Source organism: Pyxicephalus adspersus, chromosome 2 (assembly GCF_032062135.1).
Source record: "Pyxicephalus adspersus chromosome 2, UCB_Pads_2.0, whole genome shotgun sequence".
Taxonomy (NCBI): Eukaryota; Metazoa; Chordata; class Amphibia; order Anura; family Pyxicephalidae; genus Pyxicephalus; species Pyxicephalus adspersus.
This window is the reverse complement of record NC_092859.1, coordinates 10,280,611-10,295,241: the sequence shown is the minus strand read 5'-3', so window position 1 is coordinate 10,295,241 and position 14,631 is coordinate 10,280,611. Positions and strand designations below refer to the sequence as shown.

At 39.1% G+C, this 14,631-nt stretch overlaps 1 pseudogene; it reads right to left on the bottom strand.

Annotated features, from left to right (window-relative positions):
- The window catches only part of LOC140322834 (uncharacterized), a 317,266-nt pseudogene that overhangs the window by 27,409 nt on the left and 275,226 nt on the right, over window positions 1-14,631 (bottom strand).

The window sequence follows — 14,631 nt, the reverse complement described above, 5'->3', positions numbered from 1 at the left end:
CAATTTAAAAAAAAAAATTTCATGAAAAACAGTGGATCACTTTTGGTACAGAAATCTAGACCTCAGTGTAACGCTCAGGAGGTTAAAACAGAGACCATTATTATTGTAAATATTAGTTTTTGGTTTGGTTGGTGGAAATTATTGTGGTGGCAAAAGTGTATTGCATGCTTGTTCTGGTAATGCTCTCCTTTTCTCTCTGCATTGAGTTTTTTGAAGCATTTAAACTTTTAAAAGACAAACATAAAAACTGATCAAGCAAATGAATAGTAAAGAAAAAAAATGAAGTTATGAGTGAAACTATGCAGAGTCTGTTATTACATTTAGTATCACATGTGATCTTTGGGCATATATTCAGGAGTTTTTTAAGGAACAAACTAAAACATGCAAAAGCTTAAAAAACTCAAGGCCTAGCCATAGCAGGTATGTATACCCTTATCCTAATACAAATATTTAAACAGTGGAGAATAAATAAAAATTGGGATTGCAAACCAAAGTGAAAACACTGACTACTCTTAAAATGGTTAAGGCCATCCAGCACTAGGAGTTACAGAATGCTCCAGAGGAAATTTTTACAATACAAGGATTTATTAGCAAACACAGAGGGTGGGAGATCACATAGTAAGTGCATACAAAGTGAAAGATTGTTTCCAAGAAGAAAACAAGAATGAGAAAGTATAGATAGTGTTTAGTGCAAACAAAAAGAGTCACAACTACAACCATTTCCATTCTTAAGGAACAGGCTACCATTACTATCAGACTGGAACACATTAATGTCACTGCTCCTACCTGTGCATATGAAGTAGAGGAGAGTGGGGTCTATGAGGTATACTGGGAGGGGTATATGAATGTAAATTCTGCCTTTTCCTGCGACTAAGGGAGAAATTGAGGGTCCACAAGGAAAGAGAGAATGCACATGCTTTATTACCCCTCATCACAATGGAGTTTTACTTTTTAACAATAACGATAGAGCAAATTATTTGCCATGGATAGTATCTGGAGCTTTTCCTTCCCTGAAAGAAAGCAAAACTTTCTGCAGGTTTTATAGTAAAAGAAATGAGGCGATTTCTGGCATTTATCCTACTCATCCTTCCAATATCTTTTAAGTGTTATTATATCTAAATTTGTCAATTAAACCAGTAAGCTTATACCGTCCTATACAACTTTTGTAAAGCAGAGGTACAATCTCCTAAGTTTTAAAAGTCCAAATGATCAATTCTAAGTATTACAATTAACACCTGACATGCACACCTGGAATACCCTTCTCAGATTTGATTAGGGAAAGCAAAGCTAAAGAGAAATAGTGACTAAAATACAAAAGTTTCTGAATGCATCAGCAATAGATTTTTTTAGTGGCTTATCAAATTAAACAGAAATTCAGATAATCCTTTTCTGCAAATTCATAAAGGCATGGGTAGCATAACAGTAAAAAAAAACATTTCCAAGGCCATATTTTCTCCTACATGTCATATCACAGAATTGATTCCAGTAACACACAGAACATTTTCTCCCATTGTTGCTAATAAAGTTCTCCAGTTTTTCTCATCAATCATGGACTGCACAAGCAGTGAGGCAGATGATTACCAATATCAGAATAAAACTGAGATGTGGGATTACTGAAGGTGCAGTCAAAGTTTATTGTGAAAATGGCTCAAATATCTCCATGTGGGGATATACAAACACTTCAATAAACCCTGAAATAGCTAACACAACAAAAATAGCTAACCAATTAAAATGAAAACCTAGGTACCTGCAAACTCAGATCAGAATTCAATAGGCCAATAAACAGTTGAAGCAACAGAGAGCACACAGCAGGGATCAGGCTTAAAAAAAAACTCAAAAAAACACTAAGCACCTAGCAAGGAAAGTGCAAGCTCCTAAATAGGAACTCCCAGCTGCATGCATAATGAGTTCTTCCTGAAGGCCACCTGGCTGGTGGAAGTTCATTGTAGATCAGGTATTCAGCGCCACCAGCAGGAGAAGCAGAATATAGCAGAACTCATAACATCATCTTGGTTTGACTATTGATGTGTTTGAAAGTGTCATCATCAGGTCAAATGGAAGTGGGCATCAAGGGAGATCAGCAGCTACTAGTGGGTCCTCATGATAGAATAAACCTCCTGTGTCTGGATTAATAATTCATCTAACTATAGTTAGCAGTAGGGGAGCGACACCACTACTAAGCACACCATCTCCAGTGATAGCAGACAGATGGAGCTCCCATTATACATGTTTATACAAGGTACTAAATGACATAATAGGTCAGTGTGGCAGTGTATATTATAGAAAACAGAGAAGTAAAAAAATGTTCTTTGTTGGCAAGCTTGTATTTGGTTAAATCCAGTAACAAATAAAGTTACCAATGTTCATAGCACACATCTAATATTATAAAAAGTTATCAGATGTCAATAGCCCCAAGCTATGGTTATTTCTTGGACCATTTACTAGACAATAAGCTACTACACTCTAGATCAGAAAAACAAACTGCTTCATGTGATTTCAAGGAATTCCATGGATATGGAAGAATTACATCCTGATGAAAAAAGGTCAGAAAATAATTAGTTAAACATTTTCACCTGAGGTCTCTATTTACCAAGTTTCTTTTCCCAATGGGTTGGATGTGGTGCCAAAGAGGATCTGTGTAATAAACAGGTTAAATCTTGTATAGCAGCAAGAGGCTGCGCCAGTGTTGTCTGTTGCCATAAATAGGCATGGAGACAGCGTCTGTCCGTGTCTAGGGTGCATGTGCGCTGTTTCAAGCACGGAGGGGGTAGAGGAGGTGACGGTGGTGGCAAGAGGCATGACACCTGTTTTTAAGTAGGCATCCTGATTTAGAGGCGGCGCGAGTGTTGGTAGAGGGGTTTGAAGTTGCTTTTAGGATAGTGAGTGCAATGGGTGGGCTAGTTTCAGTCCCAAGGAATTTGAAGACAGCGTTGCGGCATCATGATGTGGTGCGGGAAAAGTTGCAGAAAGAGGTGAGTTTGGGGAGGATGAGTGGCCCATTTGAAGAGCCCCTGCTGCCTGATTTGGTAGTGTCGCCACTGGGGATTGTTTCAAAGAAGGTGGGTAAGTTCTGGTTAATACATCATTTGTCCTTTCCCCCTGGGGGTTCAGTGAATGATAGCAATGATCCTGAAATTTTTGTGGTGGTTTACACCTCGTTTGATGGGCCGGAGGCATTGCTGGCTAAAGCATATATTGAAGCTGCCTTTTAGCTGCTCCCGGTGCACCTGAAATGTTTGAGGTTGTTAGGCATATATTGGGAGGGTAAGTATTCTTTTGACCGTTGTTTACCAATTGGGTGTTCTATTTCTTACGCTTTGTTCGAGAAGTCTAGCACCTTTTTGGAGTGAGTGATGAGAACAGAGGTGGAGTTGGTCATCCATTACTCGGATGATTTTTTGTTGCTTGGGCCACCTGGCAGTTTAGTGTGTAGGGTTTTGTTGGCAATGTTGCAGCACGTTGCCGAGCGGTTTGGGATTCTGTTGGCTGCAGATAAGACGGAGGGACCATCTACTTTGCTGGTGTTTCTCAGGATTTAACTGGATTCGGTGCGCATGGAGAGCAGACTGATGAGGGATAAGTTGCTGTCTTTGGGAGAGGAAGTTAGGGTAGCATGTGGGCAGTGGAAGTTGTGCTTGAGGGAGCTGCAGTCGCTGTTGGGCAAGCCTAATTTTGATGGCAGGGTCATGAGGATGGGGTGAATTTTTTTGCAGGAGGTTGGCTGCGGCAATGGCTGGACTGGTGGTGCTGACACATTTATACAAATTTCGAAGGAAGTGTGGGTGGACCTGGAGGTGTGGAGGTTGTTCTTGGGCTCATTTATGGGTGGGGCCTTATGGTTGGACGGGACGTTTAGCTCGGTGGACCTTGAGTTGTTTACGGCTGTGGCGTGTTGTTTTGGGGGGACATAGTGTGTGGGGTGTGGCCTAAATGGGAGGAGCTTGGGCTTGTGCATATTCTGGTGGTTTTGGAACTTTTCTACATTGTTGTAGCAGTGGAGCTATGGGGCATGGAACTTGCAAACAAGAAGGTGTGCTTCCACTGTGATAATTTGGGGGTGGTACAGGCCATTAATCGATGTTCAGTGGCATCTGGTCCAGCGGTTCGGTTGTTACGGCATCTGGTGTTGCGCTGTCTGCAGTATAAAATTTTCATTTTTGCACAACACATTCCAGGGGTTCTCAATGTTTTGGCTGATGCGTTGTCTTGTTTTCACTGGAACAGGTTTCGCGTGCTGGCACCAGAAGCGGAGCAGTGCGGTTGTCCCTGTCCAGAACATCTGGGGTTTATGGCGGTGGGATCATTAGTGGGTTGATTCATAATTTGATGAGCTCCGTTTGGGGGTGGGGGGGGGAGGTTACAGTGGACGATATTGTGCATTTGTTATTGTTTTGGTATTGTCTGTCACTCTGCAGCGTCTCCAGATTTGACTCCAGACGGCAGCGATACTGAGTGTCTCCCCCTAGGCAGGATTCCATGGCATGAAGAAGGGGTAACTGCAATGCACCCTCACTGCCAGTCTGAAAGCAGCCTTGACGTTTTGTGAACGAGCAAGTATATATTTGGGGCACCACAGCACAGAGCGCATTAACAGTACCCTAATGCTAATTGCCATGGAAGTGGGACCCAGAGGGTCCCTAATATGCAAACTCAATTTGGGGAACATAGTCTTGAAATAGCCCTCCTTAATGTGAAAATATCCCTGCTTATTAGGATTTTATGCTTGTGACCCCGTATCTGGCAAATTATGTTTAGGGGCTGGTTTAGTAGCAGCTAGTACCCTGAAATTATCACATTTCTATGATGATGGTGTAGGAGATATGAAGGTTTGCATGGGGATAATGACACCTGCATGGACACAGATCGTTAATGATGTTTGCTGCACCTTTTTTCATGTTTTCCCTTGGAGGCCATGCCACTTTTTTCCAGTGATCCTGTTTTGCTTTACTATCCCACAAGCTCTTGTAAGACTATTTGGATATTTTTATATTTTTCATTAAGTTTTGTTGAGTGACCAATTGGAATTGATTCATAGCAGTTGCCATTATGCAGTAAAACAGATTTCAAACTTCGTGTGGAACTGTCTATGAAAAGTTGCCAGTCTTCTGCTTGGTATTCTGGTACTCCCATATCGGCTAGTAGCCAAGGGATGTTACAACAGTACACAAAGTCTCCATCTTCACTGAAATATGGCAGGAGTGACACCTCTCTTCTCCTTTAAACCATTATTTTAGCTTCCCGCGTCAGACAGTTCTTTTGCTTTAGCCTGGATGGTAAAGGTTGAGATGCTTGTTTTGGCAGACTTAGGTCACATATTAAATTTTTTTTTAGGGCTAAGGGCCATTAGAAAGAATGCTTTTTTAGGGGAACAGTGACTTTTAATGCAAGCTCACCAGTTTCAAACTGCCGGGGATGCGCGACTTCAGCAGCGAGATCATTTCGGTTACTAACTTCCACGCGAATACGCCAGCACCTGAAATTTAGTTGATAAATTGATCGAAGGCTTCTGATTTTGGATTGCGAATATGAATGCGTAAGCGAGCTTCCGATTTTGCTTGGTGAATCACCCTCTTTGTCTCTGGCTGACATGCACATGTTCTGAACATGCAGAACTTTCTGTCTTGCTCGCACTGACACAGCACAGGGAGGAGGAGCTCCTTAAAGGGGCAAAGGCTCCAGCGACTTTTATTTAACCTCCACAGTAATGGAGGCTGATGCTGTGACTTTGTACCAGGTATCTTGTTACCCTGCATTGCTCCCTGGCCACGTCTGTCTGCCGCCCGCCCTGACCTGTGCCTGGAATCTGACTTGGTCTGTCTGCCGTCTGCCCTGACCTGTGCCTGGAATCTGACAACATCTGCCTGCCCTGACTTGTGGCTGGAATCTGGCCATGTGGGTCTGCTGCCTGCCCTGATCCTCGGTGGGCCCCGTACTGCATCCACCTGCTACCTGTCTCTACACCGAGGCGGCTCCAGCTTTTCTCCTCCAGGCTACTGGCCCATCACCCCTTGCGGGGTGCCCTGGTGAGGACCTTGTGTCACTTAGACTAAGCGCCTTGAGTGAGCCCATGCTATCCGCCTCGGGAAATCTTGACAATTGTTATTTAAATGTATTATGTAAGTATTACTTTCATTAATAAATTGTCATGGTTTTTATTTTTTTGAATAGTCTGACATTTGTTGTGGTTTTCCTTTAACGTACTTCACTCATGTTGATTTGCTGCCACTTTTCTACATAACTCCTCTGTTCATGTATAGCATTGTTATAGGTTTGATCTCATTGTGTTTCATTGAATTGGCTCTAGTTCTTGTGATACAGGAATCAGAATAGACTATTTTACCAACATCAAATGTTAACACAGCATATTATTATCAATCTTTATTTACACGGATGTTTTGCATTTTATTTAATAAATGTAGCATTATTTTCATGAAACTTTCATTTGCCTTCTTTTTATTCATACATTTTCTTTTTGTACAGAAATATGAGTTCTTCAAGAAGTTGTTTAAATGACCCTTATGTTATTTGCTACATTTGTGGTAAATATTCTCAGCAAAAACAGAGAAAAAACATTGCAGAATTTGTGAAACAAGCATATCCTGCATATTTTGGTATTAAACTGGGATACCAAGATAAGTATTGGGCTCCTCATATGGTATGCAAAACATGTGTAGAGTGTCTACGTTAATGGAAAACTGAAAAGTTTAAAATTTGGTGTACCTATGGTTTGGCAAGAGCCCAAAAATCATCATAATGATTGGAATGTTTGTGGTGTGTATGTAAAAGATTTCAACAGTTACAAGAACAATAAGTGGGAGTATCCTGATTTGGAATCTGTAATCAATCAGAAAAGTCCAAAATATTCTTGGAAGTGGAGCACCAAGTTGGGTGTCACTGAACATGACGTCATGATGACATATCCCCGCCCACTCTCCCATTTGTTCTGACTATCTCTTCTTATATATCTATTCTCTGATCCTCTGTCTGCAGAACACTTTTCTGTATCATTACAAACCCTGAAAATCACATGTGGCCCTACCCTACTGTCAAGGGCCACAAATAGGGTGATATGTCAACCACTGCCCTGTACAGTTTCTGCTCATCAACCTTGCTTAAGAGACCCTAGGACAGTAGTTGTATCGGTGTCCCTTCACCATGTGAATTGATGATGACAATAGCAGCTCCTGACTTCCCTGTGCTGTGTCTATAGCAGGGGTGGGCAAACTTTTTGACTCACAATGTGAGGTAGTGGTTGCCAAGATGTCACGCTGGGTGTCACTCAAAGTGACATCATGATATAACCCCGCCCACTCTCCCATTGCAGATCTGAGCCTGTGATGGGAGAGTGGTCGGGTTGTATCCAGAGACACAGCCCGCCCACTTCCTAGAGCCTGGTATTTGTATAGGGGACATGGTCCGTGGCTCTAGCCAGTGTGCCCCCCCCCAGCGGGGTCCTTCTCCTGACCTTGCTCGGGGTGGCACCAACCAGAGCCACAGACCACCAAATGGGCCAGATTAATAAGCCTAACGGGCCGTATATGACCCCCAGGATATAGTTTGCCCATGCCTAGTCTAGACAAAGTATCACTGTTTACAGATCACTAAAGCTGATGTTAGATGCAAAACGTCTTGTACCCGATGCATTTCTCCTAGCTGGATTCTTCAGGAGTTTATACAGAAATGCGTATACAGATAATTTAAGAAGAAAAAAAATATATGTACTTATATACAATTGCAGTTGTAATGGTTGCACCATTGTCTTGAAAAAACATTTTCCAATTTAAAAGATACAATTAATCTTTTGAAGCTAACTCACAATTTGATGAGACCTTAAGGCATCAAATTGTGGAATCTTTATATAGCAGCATACCACATAATGAAGGCATACAAATGATAGCAGAGCTTCAAGAACAAGAATACCCCATTACCAAGCATCATAAAAGTGTTATTATTTCTCTTCTATCACATATTTCAACTTAGAAAAAATGTGATAAGATCATGTACACCCAAAAACAAGGGGTAGCAATGGGAATGAAATGCACACCCTTTTACACAAACCTCTATTTTGGTCATTGGGAAAACCACCTATTCTCAAGTCAGTGTATGTATATCCACCACTACTTTTTTATTTGGAAATGATATAGATGACATTCTCATTTTCTGGACAGGAACGGGTACCTTCGTTCTAGAAATCTCCAACTTTTTGCAAATCAATAACTATAATATTAAATTCACCATTGAAAATATAGTCATCTAGAAGTATCCTTCCTGGACAGATACATGGGGATCGAAGACTCATGTAAAGTCATTACTACTGTAAAGAAAATCAACAGCAGGCAACACAAACAGTATCCCCTATAGTCCGTATCTTAGATTTAGAAGGAACTGTGGAATGAAGGAAGACTTTATTAAAGAAGCTTCAAGAGAGATTATCACTTTGTGGATGTTAGAAATAATCATATGTTTTACATTAGAAATACAGTTAGTGTATGTATGTGAAAGCTCATGGAATGGTAATTGGAAAGCTGTGTAATTATTTTAACGTTATCTATCTAAGGATTCAAGACCTCCATTATTTTGGCATGAAAACTTAGGACTCTAGTTTCTAAAGGGAACAAAGGTCAATGTGAAACAGCTGAGGAATTTGACTTTATCAGCTACAATAAACAAGGTTCCAAAAAAATCTGACGGAATCTAGGACCCAGAAGGACGGACTGCCACAAACAGCAGCCAAGAATCCCACAAAGCCAAGGACAATAGGAGTGCGTGGAGAGAAGAAAACTTTTCTACATAAAAAAGAGTAAGTAACATGGATCTTATTTATTCTTATGCTAATAATAGTAAAGTTGACTTTACATTTTCTGATACCAGTATGCCAGATGCAGCTTTATGGTCTAGTTTGTGGGAGCAGTGTTCACAAGAAAATGCCAGAATTGATAAGAAGGTTTAGACTATGAACAAAATGAAAAAGAAATTAAGTAACATTATGAGGATGATTAAAATTTTCATTACATAAAAGACTGATGATAAATCTTTGCCTTCATGTAGTGTTTGCATAAATAGTACTTAGGGGGCATCCTCTTTTCTGATCTTCCCCCAGGGACAACACTGAAGTTCTTCGGAGTTTCCCTGTGATGTCAGTGAATGCGTCGGTTCATGCAGGGAGGCGTGGCTGGAAATTCAAATAATTTTTTATTGGTTTCAACACAAAATAGCTTCTATTAAGTCCAATACAAAGAAATATTTATATAATATATATATATAAAGCTACTGTACAGTTATATTACAGGTTTTATTACTTTTATGCAATCTTATTTTACCAGATTTTTGTATTTTTTTTATTTAAAATTTTATTATAAAATTTATGAAACATTGGACACATTATGGTGAGTTATGCTTAAGAATTATAGGCCTACACTTGAAATGCTTTTTGCATGAAAATATGCAGAGAATCAGAACGCCAGGGGGGTTATTTTTTTAAATTTTTTTTAAGACAATGGTGCCAACATTACATCTGCAACTATACATATATGTTTTCTTCTTCTTAAGTTGCCCGTATAACTACGTATGTATATACCCCTGAAGAAGCCACTACACGTTGGGTACGACAAGTTTCACATCTAACATCTGTAAATAGTGATACTTTGTAGATCAAACATTCTGATCCCATGATATTTGAAATTGGCTTGGGTAGCATTTCTCTTATATTCTAATTTGGATTTGGAATATCTATCATCTACAAATACACATTTTGCAATCCCAAAATCCCTGTTCTTTATATACAGACCCCCTGCATATTTTATCTTATTTCCCTCCTCTTGATTCTATTTGAGGGTCACCCTATAATTCCATTCCATTGATGATTTAACAGATTCACAGTGCTATATTAACCTTCTAGGTGGAGAGTCCCTTTTCCCCTAATCCTTTGTCAGATCTAAGGAAAGTCTCATTCACATTTATTCCATCATATCTTTCCCTATCACTATCTAGCTGGCGATACATTTTAAATGTTGGGTAAAGGGGCTTTTCAGAAAATGGGGTCTACATACATTCCTTTACCTGTAGTACATCTGGCAATAAAGAACATTATGAAACATAGTTACACAATTATAATCAAGCAACATTTCTAGACCATTCTTTCCACGGAAAAGTAGTATGGGTGTCTAGGTATAGTCATCAATAAGTTCACTATATTAGTAAGGGAGAATATCAAAGTATAAAAGCAGAATAGGCCAAGGCATTGAACAACATACCAATACCCATATTTTCATCCTCATTCTTATATAGCTATGAAAATTACAATCCTATATTCTCTTGTAACTTGTAAACCTTGCTTTATAAATTATTATTAAGAAAAGGTTATTAAAGGTATGTCAGTACAGTCCAACAATATCACACAGACTTACATTATGCTACACCCTTCGCCTATCACAAGGGGGGGGGGGGGTAAGGTTAAATTCACAAATAATGTGTTTATCATTTCCTCTAAGTTTCACATCACATTCGTACTATTCTGCAAATGCTTTGTTTTAAACCTTCATTACACCTAAAATATCATCCCCAGAGGGATAAATAGTTACACGTGTAAGTGGCATCTACAAAGGCTCACTTCTACTTATAAATAAATAAAAATTAAATATCAAATATGTTGCTCTGTGCACACAGCTAACTGGACCTAACAGCTTATGTGTTGCTCTTCATATCTGTAGGTTTCGCTAACCAAACTTCATACATATCACAGTTTCTTTCTTTGCTAATACTCAGTCCCTTTGGTTGACAGTGTATAGTGATTACTGTGATTGATCGCAAATGATACGGCCAGTCCTTTGGTATGGGTTCAGGATGTTCAACTGTTATTTTAGTGGTTTTGCCCAGCCACTCACCATTTCCAATTTCTGTGAGTGGATTATTAGCGAGATCTTTTTGCCTCTGGTGTTTACTGGTCTCTAATTTCTTTTTTCGTCTCATCCAGCTCACACCTCATACTATACAGCAGTTGGCAAAACCAATATCCTTCTGATGATAACAATGTCTCAGTCTCTTAACTAATTTCACCTGAGAAGCGACCTTTTGCCAAATGGGAATAAATGCTCATTCTTTGGCACAGTTTAATAACGTCACCCAAGGACACAACTTTCAGGAAAACCCAGAGACAGTCTTTTAAATCAGGCAAATATGCTGCTGACCTCTTTCATAAGTTAACCACCTAGCCGTTATGCCCGTACGAAGGTCGGGCAAAAAAAAACCTTCTATTGAAGCAACAGGCAAGACTCTTCCAGTTTCTAGGTTAACTCTATTGCCACTATTGAAGTTAAGAGTAAAATAAACACTTTACTGTAAGGTATCTGGTTATACACTTTAGGTACATCTTCTCAACGTCTACTCTGGACCCATATCTAATCCATCAATCCCTGAAACTAACACTACTAACTGTAGAAGTCAGAAAAATAATAGAAATAACAACGGTTCTTACCATTGTGACTAGTTCCGCCTCTTCCTCAGTGTTTAAATTTACTTCTCCAAGATCACCTGTAATGGATCTGAGTCACCATGGAATGTCTGGTCCTTTTGGTCTCCACACGGACCATTGGGGATGAGACCGTAGACCGCAGATACTAATTAAGAAGGCTTATTGTTGCAACAGAGAAAATCAAACATAAAGATTCTTTTTAAACAATGAAATAGACCAATCTTTAAAAGGATACAGAGTCATTTCACTAAGGGAAGGCCTATGCTGTCATCAATATGTCATCAAACAGAAAATTCTAAAAGTATATCCTCAGAAGTCAATGTAAGTACAAACAGTTAATGGAGTAATAATGTGTCATGGTTGACATTGCACCAAAAATACATTGAATTTGTATTTCTCTATATGTTGTAATGTGTTGTCATCTCTTTAGTCTTTCAGCAGGCGTTTACCACAAGTTCCTCTTATTTGTCCCTTTACATTACATTGTCTGTAGAGATTCAGGTATAGGCAATAGGTCACATGGTACGTAGAAACGTTGGTTTGTATAGAGGAATTGACAGCACATCAAGTTTCTATTTACTGAAGAGCAAACATCAGCACGATCAGTTCTTCATATAAGCCAGGTATATTTTATATACAGATCCCCTAAATTTTTATCACAATATGGTTTATACTTTAAAACATGTATGAAATTTATTTGGAATAAAATTTTCCTACTAAAAACCCTTTCATATAGCCTGTGTGGATTCTTATTGTGCTTAACAAGGAGTTTTCTCCTGTGTGTCTCTTCTCCTGGGCAAACAAATTATAATGTTTGCCACATTTATAACATTTGCCACACTGTCCACATTTAAACAGATTCTGTCCTGCGTGAATTCTCTTGTGAATAGCAACATGAGAACTTTGCGAGAGGCACCCGTCATATCCGGAACATTTAAATAGTTTCTCTCCTGTGTGCATTTTTTGGTATTCCGTAAGACCAGAACTTTGTGAGAAGCACTTGTCACATACTGAACATTTAAATGGTTTCTCTCCTGTGTGAATTTTCAGGTGTTCAGTAAGACCAGAACAATTTGAGAAGCACTTGTCACATTCTAAACATTTAAATGGTTTCTCTCCTGTGTGAGTTCTCTCGTGAATAGTAAGATGAGGACTTTGTGAGAAGCACTTGTCACATACTGAACATTTAAATGGTTTCTCTCCTGTGTGAATTCTCTGGTGTTTACTAAGACCAGAAGGATCTGAGAAGCACTTTTCACATACTGAACATTTAAATGGTTTCTCGCCTGTGTGAATTCTCTTGTGAACAGCAAGAATAGAATTTTGTGAGAAGCACTTGTCACATTCTGAACACTTATATGGTTTCTCTCCTGTGTGTGTCATTTTGTGGGCAAACAAATTAGAATGTTTTGAGAAACATTTGCCACACTGTCCACATTTTAAATGGTTTCTCTCCAGTGTGAATCCTCTGGTGTTCAGTAAGATGAGAACGGTTTGAGAAGCACTTGTCACATACCGAACATTTATATGGTTTCTCTCCTGTGTGAATTCTCATGTGTATATCAAGTTTAGAATGCTGTAAAAAGCACTTGCCACATACTGAACATTTATACGGTTTCTCTCCCGTGTGTGTCTTCTGGTGGGTAGTAAGATTAGAACGTTGTGAGAAACATTTGCCACACTGTTCACATTTAAATGGTTTCTCTCCTGTATGAACCCTCTGGTGAGCAAGGAGTCTTGACTCTAAGCACTGGTACAGCTTGTCTTCCACTTGACTCATTGTGTGTGGACAAAGATATGCTTTGCTATAAAAGTTTTCCACAGGAGGCAACCAACTGTCCGCAAATTTTATTTTTCGTCATCCATTCAAAAAAAATAAATTAGGTTATATTCAGTGCTCATATTATTAACTTCCTAAAATCAGACATTAGGGCTACTTTCTTCACTGCCCACAGAAAATGTACGTAATGAACAGAGATATGACTTTTCAGATTATTCATTCACCCTGGAGACTTATGCATTCTTGTTTTTGTTAATAACTTAGCATTCTTCTTATTGCAATTAATTGACAAAATAAATCTTTCCAATCCAATGAATAAAAAAGGTTAGTCTTTCAGATAAGTGATTTCTCAACTCCCTTTGTATTATGACAAGGAAATTAGTGTCTAAACATTAAATATCTGGTTTTGATGGAAAGATGCCTACTGGTGGATTACAGAACACATCAAACGTCAAACTGTTTTCAGTCTTACTTTACTTTTTTTTTTTTTTTACACAGGTAATTCTGCAAATAACATTTACCGTATTTTTTGCCGTATAAGACGCACTTTTTTCCCCCTAAAACTGGGGGGGAAAAGTTAGTGTGTCCTATACGACAAATGTGTTATAAAATAATTAAAATATTATACTCACCCGATACCCGGATCCTGCGTGTGTCTCTGGCTGCAGCGTCTGTCTCTTCTCTCCTCTGCCAGCATCGTGTCTGTAAAGCAGAGCGAAAGAAGCCGGCACAGCGCCACCTGCTGTTCCCTGTCCTAACTGCCGTACAGTGGAAAAAAAGCACAGAGTGATTAGAAGGGGAATTTGAATGACACAGAGTCAGAAAGGGAATTTGAAAGACACAGAGTGATCAGAAAGGGAATTTGAATGGCACATGAGTGATCAGAAGGGGAATACCGGTATGAATGGCACATGAGTGATCAAAAGGGGAATAATCTTTCAGAATCTTTTTTTTCTAGATTTTCCTCCTTTAAAATTGGGTGCGTCTTATATTCCAGAGCGTCCTTTACGGCGAAAAAAACGTATCTATGTCTAATAATCCCTATCTGATATACATCTATATCTATATAGTGCATTAGGCCAACACTACTTGAAAGTGTAGAAAGGTTTTCTGGATTTTCTTGCATGAGCACAGTGTTTTTTTCTGTACGCACAGAACATGTGAATAAATAAACTGATGCAACCACTATTTTGAGGTGAAGGTAATCTGTAAAATATTTATATATTTTTTATTTTAGGTATAGAATGATCATTCTATGTTTATAGATAAAAAACTTTGCACTGCTTAATTTACCAGAAACAGTAAGTTGTAAAAGCACTAATTTGACAGTGTGAACATCCTTTGTCCTCACTTACCACCCTATTAGCATTTTAAGGACTGC